Here is a 20,786-nt window from a genome sequence, read left to right as displayed (position 1 = left end):
TGTCTATGGTTTTCCTCACATGTTCCCATCATTTTTTTGTAGGATGGAGTCCTATAACATGTACTTCCTTTGTAAATGGAGCCCTAATTACCCGAGTTGCCTAAGAAAGAAAGTGAACAAAAGCCTATTTGTTTTTCTCATAAAACCTTGGTGCCTTAGTATATTTTGTGAGTCCCAAAAGGGTGTCCAAAACTAAATTTTATTCCTTGGGTTGTGTGGAGATATTTCCTTTGAAATTGGATTTTTATCAAAAAGGACTACTAGCCTTTATGGATGGCTCAACAAAGCAACTATGTGGAAAAACTTACATAGTTTGGTTTTAACCATTGTTTCATGTTATTGATGACCTAAATAGACTATTCCCATGTGTTGGAGTCTTCCTTGGTCATATGAAGAAGTTTAAGGTTGTTTTTCCAAAATTGGTCAATTTGTGAATTGTGAGCAACTTGTGATAAGTTGTCTTGTTCATAGGGTTCCCTAGTGATTAGCATTCTCCTTGTTTGGGTGTAGTGTTGTGATAACATGGTATCATCCTTGTATCACTTGTGATTTGTGCTTGAACACAAAATGGTTTGGTTGAAGGACTTCAGTAAAGAGGGTCTTTGGACCAGTTGATCACTTTGTGATCAATCCCACTAGACTCCATTGCATCAAGTGGTATCAGATCCATGGTTCTTACTAAAGAGGAAGAAGAAATACCTACTTAGGTAACAAATGTTGAACTGGAAAAAATAGTAAGGGATCAAAGAGCAACCAATGTTGCTCTTGCAAAGAGGTTGAAGGAAGTCAAATGCAAGTTGGATAAACAAAGAGGCACACATTCTAAAGAAGATCAGAATATAAAGGTTGAAGATCTTGATGAAGGTGATAAAGTGTCTACTAAACAAAAGCCTCTCTTGAACACTCTCAAATCTATGGAGAAAAGAACCATGGAGGAGAAGTTGGAATTTCCAACTTTTAATGGAAAAATAAATGTTGGCATAACACTAGATTAGATAGAAGCCCTAACTAATTTCTTTGAGTGTGAAGACATCCTAGAGAAGTAGAGGGTAAAGATATAAAAGTCCAAGTTGAAGGGGGAAGCCCTAACTTGGTGGAACTTCATCCAAATAGAGAGGGTGAAGAAAGAAAGAAACATGATTTCTTGGGATATAATGGTGGCACTAGTCAGGGAAACATATGTGCTTGAAGACTATGGTGTACAACTCCATAGGAGGAAACAATGTCTAAAACAAAAGGATCTAGATGTTAGTTCCTATACAAAGGAGTTCTTAAAATTGTGTATGAAGACCAATACAGTACAGGATGAGGAAGAAAAAATGGAAAGATACATGAATGGCCTTAAGTTACCCATCCAAGAAGAACTCAACCTTCACACCCCCAGTTCTATGAACAAGTGTTATCAATTAGCACTCAAGGTTGAAGAAAAATTGAAGCTAAGGCAGAATTAAAATAAAGGCAAGGGGAATAATAAAAACTTCAAACCCAAGAATAATTCTTGGCACAAGAGGCAGAATAGTGGAAACAAACCTACTAATCAGAATAAGGATGGGGGGGACAAGATGCTAAGGGAAACTATAGAGGAAAGTCTTTCAGAGGTAGAGGAAGAGGAAATGGCCCTCTCACATGCTACAATTGTAAGCAAGCATGATACCATGCAAGAAAGTACCTTAAAAAGAGAAACAATAATCAAGGGGAAAGAAGAGCACAAATTATGGAGGAAGAACAATTTGATTGCAAAGAACTTGAACCTAAGGAAGGAGCATGTCTAATGATGAGGCAATAATTTTTGTAGATCCCTCACACCCAAGAGCCACACCAAAGAAAGAATCTCTTCAAGACAAGGATCAAGTTCCAAGGCAAGGTATGCAATTTGTTGATTGATTCAAGTTCTACTAAAAATCTAGTTTCCTTTGAAATGGTAGAAAAGCTTAAACTACCTAAGAAACCCCACCCCTTTCCATATCACATCTCTTGAACCTTAGTGATAGAACAAGCATGGGTAGAATTTTCAATAGCAAATTTCAAGGATAATGTACTTTGTGATGTTGTAGAAATTGATGCATCTCATATATTTCTAGGAAGACCTTGGAAATATGATGTTGGTGCCATGCACCATTGCAAGAAGAATACCTATTCTATAACTACGAATGGTGTAGCCTTCACCATGAAGCCCATACCTTATCCTAAAGCATAACCTACTATTGTAACCATAGGGGAGAAAGAAATGATTAAATCCTTGAAGGAACCTAATGCCCAAGGTTTTATTTTGGTCTCTAAGCCAAAGGAAAATGTAACTTCTAAGGACAGGGATCCTATCCCTAAAGAAATACAAGATCTACTACAAAAGTACAATCAAGTTACTATTACTAATCTATGCACAATATTCTCTCCCATTAGAGATATCAATTACCAAATTGACTTGATACTTGGCTCTTCCTTACCTAACAAGGAACCCCATAAAATGACACCAACTCAACATGCTGAAATTTCCAAGTAGGTGAATGATTTGTTGGAAAAAGGTCTAATACAAAGAAGTTTAAGTCCTTGTGTTGCTCCATTTGTCCTTTCTCCTAAAAAGGATGAATAATGGAGGTTGTGTACTAATAGCAGGGCTATCAAAATTAACATAAGGTATAAAATCCCCATGCCTACAATTGAGGATTTATTGGATCAACTAGGAGGAGCTTGCTATTTCACCAAGATAGACTTAAAGTCTGACTACCATCAAATTAGAATAAAACCAAGTATTGAATTGAAGACAACATTCAAAACTATGGAAGGTTTGTTTGAATGGTTAGTAATGACCTTTGGGTTAAGAAATTACCCTAGCACTTTTATGAGGCTTATGAATGAAATATTCATATATTGTATTGGAAAATTTATTTTTATTTACCTCAATGACATACTAATATTCATTCATTACAAGGAAGAGCATCTTGATCATGTGGAATAGGTACTAAGGAGGCTTCATCAGTAAACGTTGGTGATCAACTTGGAAAAGTGCATGCTTATGAAGAATCAACTTGTGTTCCTAGGATTTTTTTATCTCACAAGGTACCCTCAAGATGGACCCTAAGAAGGTTGGAGAAATCATCAATTGGCCCCCACTAAAGAATCAAGGTGATGAAAGAAGCTTCCATGGTCTTGCCATTTCTATAGGAAGTTTATCAAAAACTTCAGCCATGTGTGTGTACCCATGCTTGACACCATCAAAGGAGGAAAGAAGACTAAATTTTCTTGGACAAAGGAAGCCAATGATACATTTTAGTACTTGAAGAATAGAGTCTCTCAATACCTAATCTTGGTTCTACCTAATTTCAATAAGGTTTTCATTGTGGAAACTGATATAGACAATTTGGCCATAGGTTGATTCCTAAGTTAGGAAGGTAAGGCAATAGATTTCTTTTATGAGAAACTAAATAATGCTAAGAAAAAAATTTCAACTTATGACTTGGAGCTTTATGCCATGGTATAAGCCCTTAAGAAATGCAAGAACTATCTAATTCCAAAGGAGTTTGTAGTATATACTAACAACCATGCATTGAGCTTCTTCAATTCTCAAGAAAAGCTATATGTCAGACATCTGAAATGGATGGAGTTATTGCGGGCTTATACTTTCAACATCAAACATAAGAAAGGTGTTGCAAACAATTTTTTTTATTCCCTTAGTAGAAGGTTTGGTCTAGTTGAAGAAGTACAACTACAAAGTGTAGGGATTGATTCCCTCAAGTACTTATATGTTGATGTTCCTAATTTTGCAAAGATTTTTCAAGTTTGCATAGAGATGGTTGGAAGATACCATACATATTTCTCTAAATAACTGATTTAGAATGGTCTCCTATTCAAAGGATCTTAGTTATGCATTCCCAAATACTCAATGAGAACAAATATCATTAGGGAGAAACAATGTGGTGGTCTAGGAGGATATTTTGGCATTGACAAGACAATAGACATGGTGAAAAGAAGCTATTATTGGCCAAAGATGAACAATGAGGTAAAGAAGTTCATTGAGACTTGTACTACCTATTAGCAAACCAAAGGTGTTTCAATGAATTAGGGGTTATATCAACCCTTACCAATCCCCACAAGATTTTGGGAATCAATCCCAATGGATTTTTTCATGGGCTACCTAGAACTAAGCAAGGTTTTGATAGTATTTTTGTGGTAGTGGATAGAGTCAGTAAAAAATGGTACATTATATACCATGTAAAAGCACAAATGATGCTTCTAATATTGCACATATTTTCTTTAAGGAAGTAGTTAGGATCCATGGTTTACCACAAACTATTGCATCTAATAAGGATGTAAATTTTCAAGGACATTTTTGGAGAACACTTTTTAAGAAACTTGGTACTAACCTAACCTATAGTTCTTCCTAACATCCAAAAATTGATGGGCAGACTAAGGTGGCAAATAGATCTTTAGGAAATATCCTAAGATGCCTCACAAAGAAGTATGGTCAAAGTTGGGATCTACTCTTGCCCCAAGTAGAGTTTGCATTTAATGACTCCATGAACATATCAATAGGAAAGACTCCCTTCTAAGCATTGTATGGCCTTCATCCCAAGGGACCATTGGACCTGGTAGAACTACCATGTAATTTCAAAATCAGTGCTCAAGGGGAAGAGTTAGTAGAACTCATTACAAAGGTGCAAAATAAGGTCAAGGAAACATTACAAAAATCAACACTAAAATACAAGGAGAATGCTAATAAGAAAAGAAGGGAAATCCACTTCAAAGTTGGAGAAAATGTTTGGCCATATTTGAGAAAAGAGAGACTACCTAAAGGTAGATATTCCAAACTTTAGATGAAGAAAGTTGGACCATGTAGTTTAATCAACAAGCTAGGTGAAAATGCATATGAGATCTCTCTTCCCCCTACCTTGAAAATTTCTCTATTCTTCAATGTTGCATACCTAACCCCATAAAAAGGCATAGAAGATTCAACAAGTGAACAAGGTGAGCAAGCAAACATCCATAGTGAAGACTGTGTAACTAATCTTCCTCAAAGAAAACTAGTAGAGTTAGATGAAATTTTGGACACCGAGTTGCTAAAATAGACTAGAACCAAGAAATACATGCAACACTTAGTCAAGTGGAAAGGGCTCCCCAATATTGATGCAACTTGGATGATAGAAGACTAGATCAAACAACATGGTACTTTTGTGGAGCAATTGCCCTCAAGTAAGAACTTGAATTTTCAAACACAAAGGGAGTATGGTGTAGGAGCACCCATAATAAATCAATATAAAGCCTCAAATTCAAGTATAAAATGTCATATCTCAATATAAAACCTCAGAAAGATTAATCAAATAGGTATCTAGACAAAAATTGTATGACCTAGTTCCACAATTGATATTGTTAGAAGCCCTTGGTCAAATATGGTAAATGATGGTCAAAGGGCCTATAATATTATATTTTTAGATTATTTCACATTTTATCATGTTTAGAACCTATTTGGGTCATTATATTTAAGTTTTTGTAACTCTTTCTTATAAAGCATAAAAAGTGCAAAACATACAAAATTGCTTGAAAAGTTGTTAAGCAACTTTTATAAATCAAAGAAAACAAATTCCCCAATGGCCATAACAAGTTTTAAATGTTTTTATGACCATTTTAAGGCCTATAATAAGCCCTTTTAAGTAGGTTAATGGTAGAGAGAAGAAAGAGCGAAGGAGAGAAAATGTAATTTCAATTTCAAATCAATAAAATACCCTATTTTTACTGCAAACAACCTATTGTCCTGCATTGTATGAGTTTTACAAATTATTCCAAATTTTTAGACATATATTTTTGGTTATGTGGATAAGTAACTTTTGATTCTTTTGGTTTGATGTCTCCATCTATTCCCTATCTCAAGCTACTCACATTTTTGTGCAAGTAGGTTTGGATTTCTTGCTAACCTAGGGTTTTGAAGCATTTTCAAGCATAGAGGAGGATCTCACCATGGGAATTTAATGACATCTATTGAAATCATAGTATTAAATATGTACTTTAAGATGCAACTAGTTTTAATTTTTTATTTGCAGGGATCTTTGAGAAATTTGATGCCCTAGGCATGCATTTCCCATGTGCCTGCTAGGAAAGGGGTTCAACATCTTCCACAACTCCAACCAGACTTGGAATCAAGGATTTAAATCAAGTTTCTAACTTTTCTAGGGTTTTTCTCATATTTCCTAGAATCTTTTTGTATCATGGAGTCATAGAACATGTACTTCCTTTGTAAATGGAGGCCTAATTGCCTTAGTTTCCTAAGCAAGAAAGTGAACAAAAGCCCATTTATGTGTGTCATCAAACCTTGGTGCCTTAGTATGTTTTGTGAGTCCCAAAAGGGTGTCAAAAACTGAATTTTTTTCCCTACTTTTTGAGGAGATATTAGCTTTAAAATCTGATTTTTATCAAAAAGCACTACTAGCCTTTATGGATGGCTCAACAAAGGAACTATGTAGAAAAACTTACATAGTTTTATTTTAACCATTGTTTCATGTTATTGGTGACCTAAATAGACTATTACCATGTGTTGGATTCTTCCTTGGTCATTTGAAGAAGTTTAAGGTTGTTTTCCCAAAATTGGTCCATTTGTGCATTGTAAGTAGGTAGTGATAAATTATCTTGTTCATAGGATTCCCTAGTGATTAGGGTTTTCCTTGTTTTCGTGTAGGGTTGTGATAACCTAGTATCATCCTTGTAGAACTTATGATTGGGGCTTTCACATTTGATCATATTTACCAAGTGATTTGGTTGAAGGACTTCAATGAAGAGGGTCTTTGGACCAGTTGATCACTTTGTGATTGATCCCCTAGGCTCTAATGCATTAGAGTGGTACATCATGTAGATCCTAACTAGTAGGTAACTATGACTCCCTTTCTTAACCACATTAGATAGCAAAATTAAAACAAACACAAGTATGGAGTAAGTACTATAATAAGTCTTGAGTACAAATCATTACATATTCAGACGTGGAAAATCATCATTATGAATATAAAATGCTCATGATTTGATATCATCAAGAAAGAAACCACATTTACTAACTAAAAACCATTAAAGCATCATTAATTCCCTACTAACCATAATCATCAATTACCATGTTAAATATTATCAACTAAGTAATTCTTTATTGATATACATGTAATCGAAGTCATGAAATAATGTCATAATTATAAATCTATTATCCTTGAAACTAACACATGCGTGAAATAGGCATAAAAGAGTTTGGTAAATATAACAGAAAAGTAAATTATAGATGGGCATTACATATGTGCCCTCCTAATAATTATGAATGTAGAATGGAAAGAGAATAATGAAAGGAGGAAAAATAATATGTTAAAAAGAATTAAATTTAAAATGAGATCACTAGATTTAAAACAAGGAAGAAGCCTTCAAAAGTTAAAAGGCAATGATAAGAATAAGGATAAAATTCATTTTATAAGAGAAGTAACAAAACAACCATAATAATTAATGGATGATTAATAAAGTTTCCACCAACTTAAAGTTTCATTTAAGGTAAAGCAAGGATAAAAAAGAGATAAGGGAATTTAGTGCATGATAAAATTAAAGTAATGGAGAATATATATTAAGTAATGATAATAATAATAATTTAACTTATTATTAACAATGTTAAATCTAATGTTACACATTATTTTGGGAGGACTCATGGGATGTGCTCCCTGCAATAGACAATGACTTGGTGATTATAAAAATAAAATTAATAATAATTAGTATGGAGGATGGAAATGGAAATCCCTTGAAGAAACACCATTATCATCTCATGAAACAAAAAATATTTAAATAATTTTATTGGTTTGTTGAAAAAAAGGGAAGAGGGATTAATTTGGGGAGCTTTAAAGGACAAAAATTATAGAGTTAAAAAAGGGTATGAAAATATTATCAATGCACAATAATGGGAAAATATTGATATTCCCCTTAAGATGTACTAGGATTCAACATGTCTTCCAAAGGCTGGTATTTTCCTTTGGGTTTTTTGATCTTAGATTGGATTTGATAAGTGAGTGTCAAGTTGTAATGAGTGTCGAGTCACTCATGTGCTAAGTCACTCAAGTGTCAAGCAGATAGACCATGCTGAGTGATTCAAGAGCTAAGTTAACAGTGGATGCCAAGTAATGTAGGTGCTGAGTCAAGAACAGAAATATAGAGAATGTTAAACATCAATGACTTCATATGCGGAGTGATATAGTTTTGACATATTTGTTTCTAATGGTACAAAAACTATGTAAACCATTTTTAAGCTGACTTAAGGATATATTATAATCTTTTAGAGATAAAGGTGAATCTACATTTGGTTTCTGTTACCTAACTTTAAGTCACCCATTTTTTTTGGCAATGTTGGAGTCATATGGTCCTCAAGTTAGTTTTGTGTCTAGGTCTAAGTCTTCCTTAGGTAGGCTATCCTTGCCGGGTTTCCCTCTCATTGACTTTCCTTCTATAAGCCAGTTGGATTGTTCTAAAGGTCTGTTCATATTGGATAGGTTATATATCCCAACCCGGCAAGGATATCATGTTTTCATTTCAAATCTTTGAAGTTGTGGATGGTCTTGTGTCTAAATGGAATTTCAAATTTACAAGCTTATATCAGAAATCACATTAGTCTCGCTCAAAATTTTGAAAATATTATCACTAGGGATAAAAAGTTTGAGCACTCTAAATTCAAGCTTGTTGGATGCCATAAATGGAAGTGGGCATATATACTTGTCACATATGGATTATATTCTTTATGCTTCAATGTGGGTGAACATTAATAGAACTATTACCTATGAACATTGCTTCGAAGCCCATTTCAAGAGCATTGATCAAGTTTTCAGACACAAGCTTATGGATTTCATGTTGTGAGATTCCTAGTGGTGTTATTCCACATTTAAATTCCAAAGTTCATTCAAAGTCACAAGTTCAACAATATGCATAGATATTAACATTATAAGGCTATGCAATGCATTTGGGGGAATATCACAATAATAGTGGTGGGTCACCAGTGAAAAAGCTCCAATCATGGAATATAAAGAAAAATTAGAGTCAATTGGAGAATCGAGCTCATGCCTAGAAAGACAAAAAGGGGACACAATTGGCACAATCTCGATATTCATTTGCAATTTCATGCTTTGAGATGAGACTTCATCGTGAAATAGAAGCAGCTTTGTGCCCTATTAATGAGCCTAGCATTGAGATTCCAAATGACACTATTGGTCATCGCCTCCTTGGAATGATATATGGGTATACAATGAAGTTGCATGGTTTGGAAAAATGAAGCCTTTATTAATGCAGCAGTTCCATCATATAGACACAAGTCAAGCTCATGGAAGATTGTGTAAAATATCTCAGAAGAGGAACCCACCTACCTGCACAGAGTTTCGAAGACATTCCAATTCAACATCGAGAACATAGGCTATTAGAACTTAGTATTTATATGATTCTAATTACATAAATACAAATGAAAAACCAAGTCTATTAATACGAATGGGATCTAATCAAAGGCAGACTATGCAAAATTAGTCGGCTCTCAAATCTCCAATGTTGATTCACCTACCCTGACTTCCAAACAGAATGGTCATGTGTAAAAGGATCAATTTATTCTATGCCCCATGAAATATTTTGAAGAATGTAGAGTTAGATATGCATCTATGTTATCATGTCTCATACTAAGGAATTAAGATATCAAATGAGCTAAAGAAACTCATGGCATAGAACCCAAATCTGAAGTGGAACAGTCATGCAATTTGAAAGACTATCGACAAACATGTGCTCAACTCAAGTTTGAACATGAATCCATCTCAGGTATAATAGAAGTCTGATATAAGTCATAAAAGAATGTATTTAATTCATGATTCCACTATAATCATTAAAATATGAAGACTGTAAAATACCAAAGAGAGCTATGCGGGGTCTCCCTTTATATGCAAGCATAGATAATGATAAATGATGGTGTGTCATCTAATTGAATGAAGAGAGTATTTGAGAAATACACTCAAGGAGAACATGAGAATTTATTCTTATTGAGTGTGTACATCAACACATGCTTGAAAATGGAGGCTTCCACATAACAAGTAAACACTCGGCTTCATAAGAAGATGGCTAATCAGAACAACAAAAGTAGCAGACCAAGCACTTCGCACTTCTTAGACTCAATCATATGTCAATAGGAAAAACATACCATGTATCTGAAGCATCAAGGATCAAGTTCTAAATAATGCATGGTTAAGTCTTAACAGGTCGATTCACTCTCTAGTCTGCATCGATGGCATCTAGAGTCAATGGCTTGGCACCTGAAGGAATCCTGCACCAATTGTTTGACAAAATGCCTTGTGTACACCATCTCCACCCAAAGGTTATTCAGAAGTATATAAGGGTAGGTGTTAGTGAATAGAAATTTGAAAAGAAAAAAACAAATGTTTTATGAACATTATATTGATTCATTATACTTTACCCTTCCTCAATTATAAGATGTGTAATGTTATATCAGGAAAGATCAGGCCAATAAGATTTTGGAGACAAGCAAGTTATAGATTTGGTTACGATAACCAAATGACATGCCCACACTTTAATAAAAAATCAGCATGTTAGTAACAGGTGTCGAGGAGTGAAAAATACCTTAATGACATGGAGCTTTGTTATATCAATTGGAAACTCAATGAAGTTTCATCCAACAAGATTGTCCGAAAGTCTTTGTAAAATCACATCCTAAGTAAACAAGGGGGGAATATCAAGAGTCAGTTCCATAACTCAAAATGGAGGTGTTCCTAAGGTAGGATAAATAGGCAATAGTAAATGGAAAATAGTTTCATTGGCTTTCAAATTCAAGTCAACACCAAATAATTTATCACATCTACTATAGACACATTATACTTCGTTACTTTGGCATTTGGAACAAGTTTACTTCTTCACAAAGTGGGGTCCTCTGATTCCTCCACCAACTACTAAAATAGTTTTGAGTTCACTTGCTAATGGACCTGTGGATAAAGGAAAGAGGAAAGCTACTCAGTCTGGTATTCCACATGCCATTAAAAGAACTAGAAAAGCTATTGAATCTGCTATTCCAAATCTGTGATCGGGAAGGCAGAGTTGTTCCTGCACTTGAGGCTAATGTAGAACTTCCTATGAATTTGCAAAAGATGCTTGGAGAAGTGGATATTATTTTCTTCCAAATTTCTTTAAGTCACGAGCTTCTAAATGGCACAATTCTATACAAAGAGTTACATGAGATTGTGGAAATGGCAGCAAAGAAACTTGAAGAGGAGGTAGGACCAGTGACTGGTGTAAATATTGTGATGGCCCATGGAATTGTTAGTAGGATTTCTTTAGGATTGGAAGTATAGAAACTATGTGTCGTGGCCATAGAAAAAGTAGACGCCATGTTCTCATGGGTCTCCCAAGAAAATACTAATGTTCTATTTAGAGGGGATTTGGTTCCTATCGCTACAAGGATTGAATTTGATGATATCTCATCTACATCTATTGTAATCATCTTAAATGAACTTGATTGTAAATCATCAAAAGATGTTATTTGTTACAAGTTGTGGTACCAAAATATTAAAGAAAGGAGCTATTGTGAGGAACCTTCACATGTTATACTAAAGCCTGGATACTTAATAGAACAGCTTGAAATTTTTCCAAAGAAAAGATGGTTAAAGAAGTGGAACAAGTTGAAGTAGGTTGAGCACCATTTTGAGTATTAGTTCCCTCCCAAAGAAAAAAAAGATGATGCTATAAATATGATTGTGGAAGAAAATACATTGCAAGGTTCCTTCTGTTAACTTGGCAATACATCAAACCAAAAGATTAAAAATTCTAGACTGGTGAAGAAAATTATGAACTTGTTGACATGGTATTATAGACTAGATTATATTAATTCGATAAAATTCTATTCATTTCATCTTATTGAGCAAGGTTAGATGAAGAGGCAAAGTCATATTAGTTCCTCTTTGTTGTAATTTAGTAGTTACTTGTCACATGCCCTTTTGAATTCTGGAAGTTGAAACACTTTGTATTCCCATGAATGTTGTACGGTTGTAAATTCTATATATACTATTGAGGAAGAAAGTAAGCAATCGGAAAATTGTTGGTATGGAGGGAGATTATAGAGACAACCACGCTTGGTGTCAATTCTTTATTGTCCACGTGTTTCCCTTTTCTACATACAGTCAAAGAGCTGGAGTGGAGGAGAGAGCACGTTTAATTTCTGTAATTTCATTAATGTATTGAGATTAATGTTCAATTTTTGTAATAGGTTTGGATATAGTCTGCAAGAAAATATGATTAGAGTATTGTATCCATTTGTTTAAAACAAGGAAAGGTTTTGTTATGAATCAGAGTATTTGGGCAATACTTTTCTAATTACTTTCAATCAAAGTGTTGTTATGATCAATTTTGAGCACTTTCTTGTATTCTTGGTCAAATAGTGATTGGGAGATAGATCAAAGTACTATCAACTGATCCTATTGCAAAGGTTTGAATGTTCAATCTTCATTTTTCATCTCATGTCATTGCATTTGCATAACAAATAGCATTCTTGCATCACCAATGTTGGGAAGTCATAGGATGTATGAGTTCTTGAAATTGGATAGGATTAGAATCTAAATATGCTTGAGTTAGTCCTGGATAGGATTAGCTTGGTTTTGCCTCTGTTGTTCTCTAGTTAAGAACATACCCCACATTAGGAATTAGAGATAAAACATAATTCATTGAATATCATTTACATAGGGAGTTGTACCTCAATTCAGAGGGAAACTAGATATTCTTAGAAATGGTTTCCCAACTATTGTGTAAAGTTATTCTTCATTATAAGTTTGGACACATAAAAAGAGGAAAAGAAGAAGGACAATCTATTTACCAAAAGATTTTTGGTGACTTTGCTGGGGAGTTGGACAAGAAGATCAGTGCTAGAGATTTTTTTTTTTGATTTATTATTGTTATCTCTGCTTGAGATTGGTGACTCTATGTCTTTAAAAGAACCTATTTTATATCAGAGTTTGAAAGATTTGAAAGTTCTTACCATTCAAGTTCCCAACTCATTTTTTTGGTGACTAAGAGGAAGAATACTTTGTTTTTTCAAGCTACAATATTCATTTTCTCTGCTACTCGAGGATTGGTGACTTCGTTGTAAAAGAAGATCATGCCTATTAGAACAGATTTTTGGAGAACTTGCTGGAAAATTGGTGCTCATGATCGAGGTAACATCATTATCTTTCCATAAATTTGATTTGGATTTATGTTACTATTTTGTACAAGTAATCTCAAGAAACGTATTAAAGTTAGATTCCTCTGAGAAATGATTTAAATTATAAAAAGAGACCTTCGCCATCTGTTGAAGAGGTTGTGATTGATGATGATCCTATGCTTCAACAACTCTGGAGTAAATTTAAAGAGAGTGTCAGCTATGCCACAAGAAACAACTTAAGTATAGCTCAAGACCATCGGTCTAGAGAGTTGTGGATGCTGATTGAAAAGAGATTCTATGTTCTCCAAGGGTTCAGACAGAAAATCACTAATGCGAGTTCTAAAAAGGATGCTTTGTCTTCTCCCATCTTCTCTGCTTTGAGAGAACCTAGATTTTCTCCATCCTCAGTATTACCATGGATGATCCATCAGCATGAAGAAGGTAATTAGCATGAAAAGAATTTCCAGCCTGAACCACCACAAGAAGAAGAAAAGGTTGTTTTTATTCCTTGTTACTCAATAGTATTTCCTTTGGAATCATTAATTGCACCATTAGATTCTTCATTTTAGGTTGAAAAGAAGATTTTCTTTCCTAAGGATGAATATAATGAGAAGAGTTTGGAAAATACTCTACCTATGTCTGAACTTAAATATCAAGAACACACCATCACTAGTTCAGATGCAATTATGGAGGATTTCAATTTCTCTCAAGAATCAACAGGTATGAATCTAAAATAACTTCCTGAATTGAAAGAAAAAGAATTAGTTTTGATTTCAAATGATGAAATTATTAAAACCAGAGAAATTGCATTGATTGTTAAAATGAGTGAGGAATCAATGATTGAAGATAATACTGCTCATAGGCACAATGAGAAATCATCTCACTGAGTTAAATCACTTAAGGCTGTAGAGAATTTTTTCGAAGAAGATATAATTAGAGAGCAAAATGAAGAGTCCATGACAACCAATGGTTTGATTCTTGAAAAACAAGAGATGTCTTGGTTTCCAAAAATACAACTGTTAGCAAACGAAGGTATTCCTCATAGTGATAAAGGATTGATCAACAAGGATCCCATGGTAGAATCTATTTTTTTTAAAGAAAAGATAAACAAAATTGAAGATGTATCTATGTTTTGGTTTCCTTGTGTTGATGAACGATGTGAATCAGATGAAAAGAATGTGGATGATATTTCAAAATGTTTTCCTAAAAACTATTCTAAGGCTGATGGACTTTTTCAAAATGGAATTTTTGATGCTATGGAAGAACATAATAGTGTTGATTCTCTTTTCACTATGACTGATAGATCAGATTCTTGAAACATTTATTTTTGAAGATGATACAATGCTAGATGTTGCTAATCAATTATGTGTGGATGAAAAAGATATCTAGCTTATTGAAAATAATGTTGAAGAAATAAATGCGACAATAGATTTTGAACATGTAAATGAAGTACTATAGCAAGACAGAGAAATAAATGAAGATTTTTCTAATCATGAAATAAAATTTGATCAAGTTATGATGCCAATCATATGTGAGTCCTCTTCCATAATTAATCCAGATATTGAAATTGTGAATTTAGATGAACATCTTGCTGTAGCAAATGAAGAAGATGTCTCAGTCTAGATGCACGCTATAGCAAATGAAGAAACCTTCAATTTCAACCCCATTTTGAAATCTGAAGTTGCTAATGATAAAGCTTGTGATTGGTATGATGCTAGTTCACTTCCAGAAGCTTTTCAATTTTATAATTATGTTCATTCTAATTTGAAAGGTGATATCTTTGATGAGAGTTATAATGGAGTAAACGGATGTGAATGTTTTCAAGCAGTGCATTTGGAATCACTTGAATATCCTGCCAGTCTGGATTTGAATATTGATATCTTTGTTATAAGTGACAAGGTTGAGGATAATAGATGTAAGTATGATTCAGTGATTTTTCAGAGTCTAGTGAGTTTTCTTTTTCACAAAATAGGATAGAGCATGTGAAAGACAGTAAGTAGATAAATATAGAGCAATTAGAAGTATATGATGAAGCATGGCTATTTGGAAAGGTTTTGTTGGTCACTATGTTGCAGATTGCTCTTGGAATCAAACTCGGTAGTAAAGGTGTGGCCAGAGGATATCAATGCTACTAAAATCTAGTGAAGCATTCTCCTCTTTGCCGGAAAGGTTCATATTTCTCTCTTCCTATAAATGGCCACATGTGAATTTTTCTCTGCTTTGGGTTTCGCTGGTGGGGTCTCCTCACCTTTTGTAAATAAGTTTTTCTTTCTAGTTTTTTTTGTGTTGTAGTGTAGTCTTTTCTCGCTTTCATTGTTGGTTTTTTTCCTGCTTGTGTTTTCAGTTTGTCGTATCCCCCCACTCTCTTTGTATGCAGCCTCTCATTGTTTCTTTGGTCTAGACTCTGCAACCCAATGCTGAAGGCACTTGTTTAACTAGAGATGTTGGATTCTCTATGCACTTTGCAATGCATATTCCCCAATCGGAGCCAGCTGTTGCCTGACTTTAAGTCACCCATTTCTTTTGGTAATATTGGAGTCATATAGTCCTCAAGTCAGTTTCATGTCTAGGTCTAAGTCTTCCTTAGGTAGGCTATCCTTGTTGAGTTTTCCTGTCATTGCCTTTCCTTCTCTAAGCCGGTTGGGTTGTTCTAAAGGTCTATTCATATTGGGTAGGTTATAGATCCCAACCCGACAAGGATATCATGTTTTCATTTCAAATCTTGGAAGTTGTGGATGGTCTTGCATCTAAATGGAATTTCAAATTTACAAGCTTATATCAGAAATCACATTAGTCTCGCTCAAAATTTTGAAAATATTATCACTGGCGATAAAAAGTTTGAGCACTTTAAATTCAAGCTTGTTGGATGCCATAAATGGAAGTGGGCATATATACTTGTCACATATGGAATATATGCTTTACGCTTCAATGTGGGTGGAACATTAATAGAACTATGACATGTGAACGTTGCTTCGAAGCCCATTTCAAGAGCATTGATCAAGTTTTCAGACACAAGCTTATGGATTTCATGTTGTGATATTCCTAGTGATCTTATTCCACATTTAAATTCCAAAGTTCATTCAAAGTCACAAGTTCAACAATATGCATAGATATTAACATTATAAGGCTATGCAATGCATTTGGGGGAATATCACAATAACAGTGGTGGGTCACTAGTGAAAAAGTTCCAATCATGGAATATAAAGAAAAATTAGAGTCAATTGGAGAATCGGGTTCATCCCTGGAAAGACAAATAGGGGACACAATTGCCACAATCTCGATATTCATTTGCAATTTCACGCTTTGAGATGAGACTTCATCATGAAATAAAAGCAGCTTTATGCCATGTTAATGAGTCTAGCATTGAGATTCCAAATGGCACTATTGGTCATCACCTCCTTCGAATGATATACGAGTATACAATGAAGTTGCATGGTTTGGAAAAATGAAGCCTTTATTAATGTAGCAGTTCCATCGTATAGACACAAGTCAAGCTCATGGAAGATTGTGTAAAAGATCTCAGAAGAGGAACCCACCTGCCTGTACAGAGTTCCAAAGACATTCCAATTCAACATCAAGCACATAGGCTATTAGAACTTGGTATTTATATGATTCTAATTACATAAATACAAATGAAAAAACCCAAGCTATTAATATGAATGGGATCTAATCAAAGGTAGACTATGCAAAATTAGTCGGCTCTCAAATCTCTAATGTTGAATCACCTACCTCGACTTCCAAACAGAATGGTCGTGTGTAAAAGGATCAAGTTATTCTACGCCCCATGAAATATTTTGAAGAATGTAGAGTCAGATATGCGTCTCTGTTATCATGTCTCATGCTGAGGAATTAAGATATCAAATGAGTCGAAGAAACTCATGGTATAGAACCCAAATCTGAAGTGGAACAGTCATGCAATTTGAAAGACTATCGAAAAACATGTGCTAAGCTCGGGTTTGAACATGAATCCATCTCGGGTATAATAGAAGTTTGATATAAGTCATAAGAGAATGTATTTAATTCATGATTCCACTATAATCATTAAAATATGAAGATCGACGAATACCATAGAGAGTTATGCGGGGTCTCCCTTTATATGCGAGTGTAGATAATGATCAATGATGGTGTGTCATCTGGTTGAATGAAGAGAGTATTTGAGACATACACTCGAGGAGAACATGAGAATTTATTCATATCGAGTGTGTACATCAACACGTGCTTGAAGATGAAGGCTTCCACATAACAAGTAAACACTCGGCTCTATAAGAAGATGGCCAATCAGAACAACAAAAGTAGCAGACCAAGCACGTCACACTTCTTAGACTCGGTCATATGTCAATAGGTGAAACATACCATGTATCTGAAGCATCAAGGATCGAGTTCTAAATAATGCATGGTTAAGTCTTAACAAATTGATTTACTCTCTAGTCTACATTGGTGGCATCTAGAGTCAATGGCTTGGCACCTGAAGGAATCCTGCACCAATTATTTGACAAAATGCCTCGTGTACACCATCTCCACCCAAAGGTTATTCAGAAGTATATAAGGGCAGGTGTTAGTGAATAGAAATTTGAAAAGAAATAAACAAATTTTTTATGAACATTATATTGATCCGTTATACTTTACCCTTCCTCAATTATAAGATGTGTAATGTTATATCAAGAAAGATCAAGCCGATAAGATTTGGGAGAAAAGAAAGTTCTAGATTTGGTTACGGTAACCAAATGACGTACCCACACTTTAATAAAAAATTAGCATGTTAGTAACAGGTGTCCAGGAGTGACTAATACCTTAATGACATGGAGCTTTTTTATATCGGTTGGAAACTCAATGAAGTTTCATCCAATGAGATTGTTCAAAAGTCTATGTAAAATCAAATCCTATGTAAACAAGGGGGGAATATCAAGAGTCAGTTCCATAACTAAAAATGGAGGTGTTCCTAAGGTAGGATAAATAGGCAACAGTAAATGGAAAAAAGTTTCATTGGCTTTCAAATTCAAGTCAACACCAGATAATTTATCACATCTAATGCAGACATATTATACTTCATTACTTTGGCATTTGGAACAAGTTTACTTCTTTAGGAAATGGGGTCCTATAATTCCTCCACCAACTACTAAAATAGTTTCAAGTTCACTTGCTAATGGACTTGCAAATAAAGGAAAGAGGAAAGCTACTCAGTCTAGTATTCCACATGCCATTAAAAGAACTAGAAAAGCTATTGAATCTGCTATTCCAAATCTGTGATCAGGAAGGCAGAGTTATTCTTGCACCTGAGGCTAATGCAGAACTTCCTATGAATTTGCAAAAGATTCTTGGAGAAGTGGATATTCTTTGCTTCCAAAAATGTTTAAGTCACAGGCTTCTAAATGGCACAATTCTATACAAAGAGTTACATGAGATTTTGGAAATGGCAGCAAAGAAACTTGAAGAGGAGGTAGGACCAGTGACTGGTGTAAATGCTGAGATGGCTCATGCAATTGTCAGTAGGCTTTCTTCAAGAGTGGAAGTATAGAAACTATGTGCCATGGCCGTAGAAAAAGCAGACGCCATGCTCTCATGGGTCTCCCAAGCAAATACTAATGTTCATATCAGAGGGGATTTGGTTCCGATTGCTACAAGGATTGAATTTGATGATATCTCATCTACATCTATTGTAATCATCTTAAATGAACTTGATTGTAAATCATCAAAAGATGTTATTTGTTACAAGTTGTGGTACCGAAAGATTGAAAAAGGAGCTATTGTGAGGAACGTTCACATGTTATACTAAAGCCTAGATACTTAATAGAACAACTTGAAAATTTTCCAAAGAAAAGATGGTTAAAGAAGTGGAGCAAGTTGAAGTAGGTTGAGCACCATTTTGGGTATCAGTACCCACCTAAAGAAGAAAAAAAGATGATGTTGTAAATATGATTGTGGAAGCAAATACATTGCAAGGTTCATTCTATTAACTTGGCAATACATCAAACCAAAAGATTGAAAATTTTAGACTGGTAAGAAAATTATGAACTTGTTGACGTGGTATTATAGACTAGATTATATTAATTTGATAAAAGTCTATTCAGTTCATCTTATTGAGCAAGGTCAGATGAAGGGGCAAAGTCATATTAGTTCCTCTTTGTTGTAATTTTGGCACATGCCCTTTCGAATTTTGGAAGTTGAAACACTTTGTATTCCCATGAATGTTGTATGTTTGTAAATTCTATATATACTGTTGAGGAATAAAGTAAGCGGTCCGAAAATTGTTGGTATGAAGGGAGATTGCAAAGACAATCATGCTTGGTGTCAATTCTTTACTATCCAGGTGCTTCCCTTTTCTACATATAGTCAAAGAGCTGGAGTGGAGGAGAGAGCACGTTTAATTTCTGTAATTTCATTCATGTATTGAGATTAATGTTCAGTTTTTGTAATAGGTTTGGCTATAGTCTACAATCAAATATAATCAGAGTATTGTATCCATGTGTTTAAAACAAGGAATTTTTTTGATATGAATCAGAGTATTTGTGCAACACTTTTCTGATTACTTGCAATCAGAGTATTGTTATGATCAGTTTTGAGCACTTTCTTGAATTCTTGGTCAAATGGTGATTGGGAGATAGATCAAAGTACTATCAACTGATCCTATTGCAAAGATTTGGATGTTCAATCTTCATTTTTCATCTCATGTCATTGCATTTGCATAACAAATAGCATTCTTGCATCACCAATGTGGGAAGTCATAGGATGTGTGAGTTCTTTAAATTGGATAGGATTAGAATCTAAATCTTCTTGAGTTAGTCCTAGATAGGATTAGCTTGGTTTTGCCTCTGCTATTCTTTGGTTAAGAACATACCCCACAGTAGGAATTAGAGATAAAACATAATTCATTGAATATCATTTACATAGGTAATTGTACCTCAATTTAGAGGGAAACTAGATATTCTTAGAAATGGTTTCCCAACTATTGTGTAAATTTGTTCTTCATTATAAGTTTGGGCACATAAAAAGAGGAAAGGAAGAAGGAAAGTCTATTTACCAATAGTTCCCTATGTAATTACATGCAACCAATTAGAAAATGGGAAGGTTTAAGTAGCAATATGGATGAATCTCAGTTGTATATTCATACCTAACCCTAAGTCTTCTAGTCTTCTAAAGAAGGATGAAACCCTAAACTTCATATGAGTGTGTAAGTGATTGAAGGAGAAGTATACAGAAGTTTTCAAATGCAGACAAAGCATTCATGGAGACTTAGAAGTTATGAAGTAAGAGTGAATTGTAGAATTAGTTAGAGAAGAATAGAGGATAGAGAGAAGGATACAACATTGAGACATATAATTGAGAATGATCAAATAGATAATTGTTTAGAGGGGATCTTTCATCAGGAAAGCAAGTGCCAATCATAGGATATATGCTGAGACATTTTAACAGGTGATTTCAATCAAATCTCTTAAGCAAAGTAGTCCTAACATACTGTATGAAATCCTTTATTAGAGTGCTTACTTAGTTATAAGTTGAATTCCTCTAACAAGGAACACTTCTAATAGGGTGTTGAAATCCTTTAACAAGGAGAGACCTAATAGTCTTTGTAAACTTTTAATAGGGTAGACCTTTCATAGGGTAGACCATGATTCATGGT

The sequence above is a fragment of the Cupressus sempervirens genome, chromosome 8 (assembly GCF_028749045.1).
Source record: "Cupressus sempervirens isolate cs-2001-9-10 chromosome 8, ASM2874904v1, whole genome shotgun sequence".
NCBI lineage: Eukaryota > Viridiplantae > Streptophyta > Pinopsida > Cupressales > Cupressaceae > Cupressus > Cupressus sempervirens.
This window is presented reverse-complemented; position numbering follows the sequence as displayed.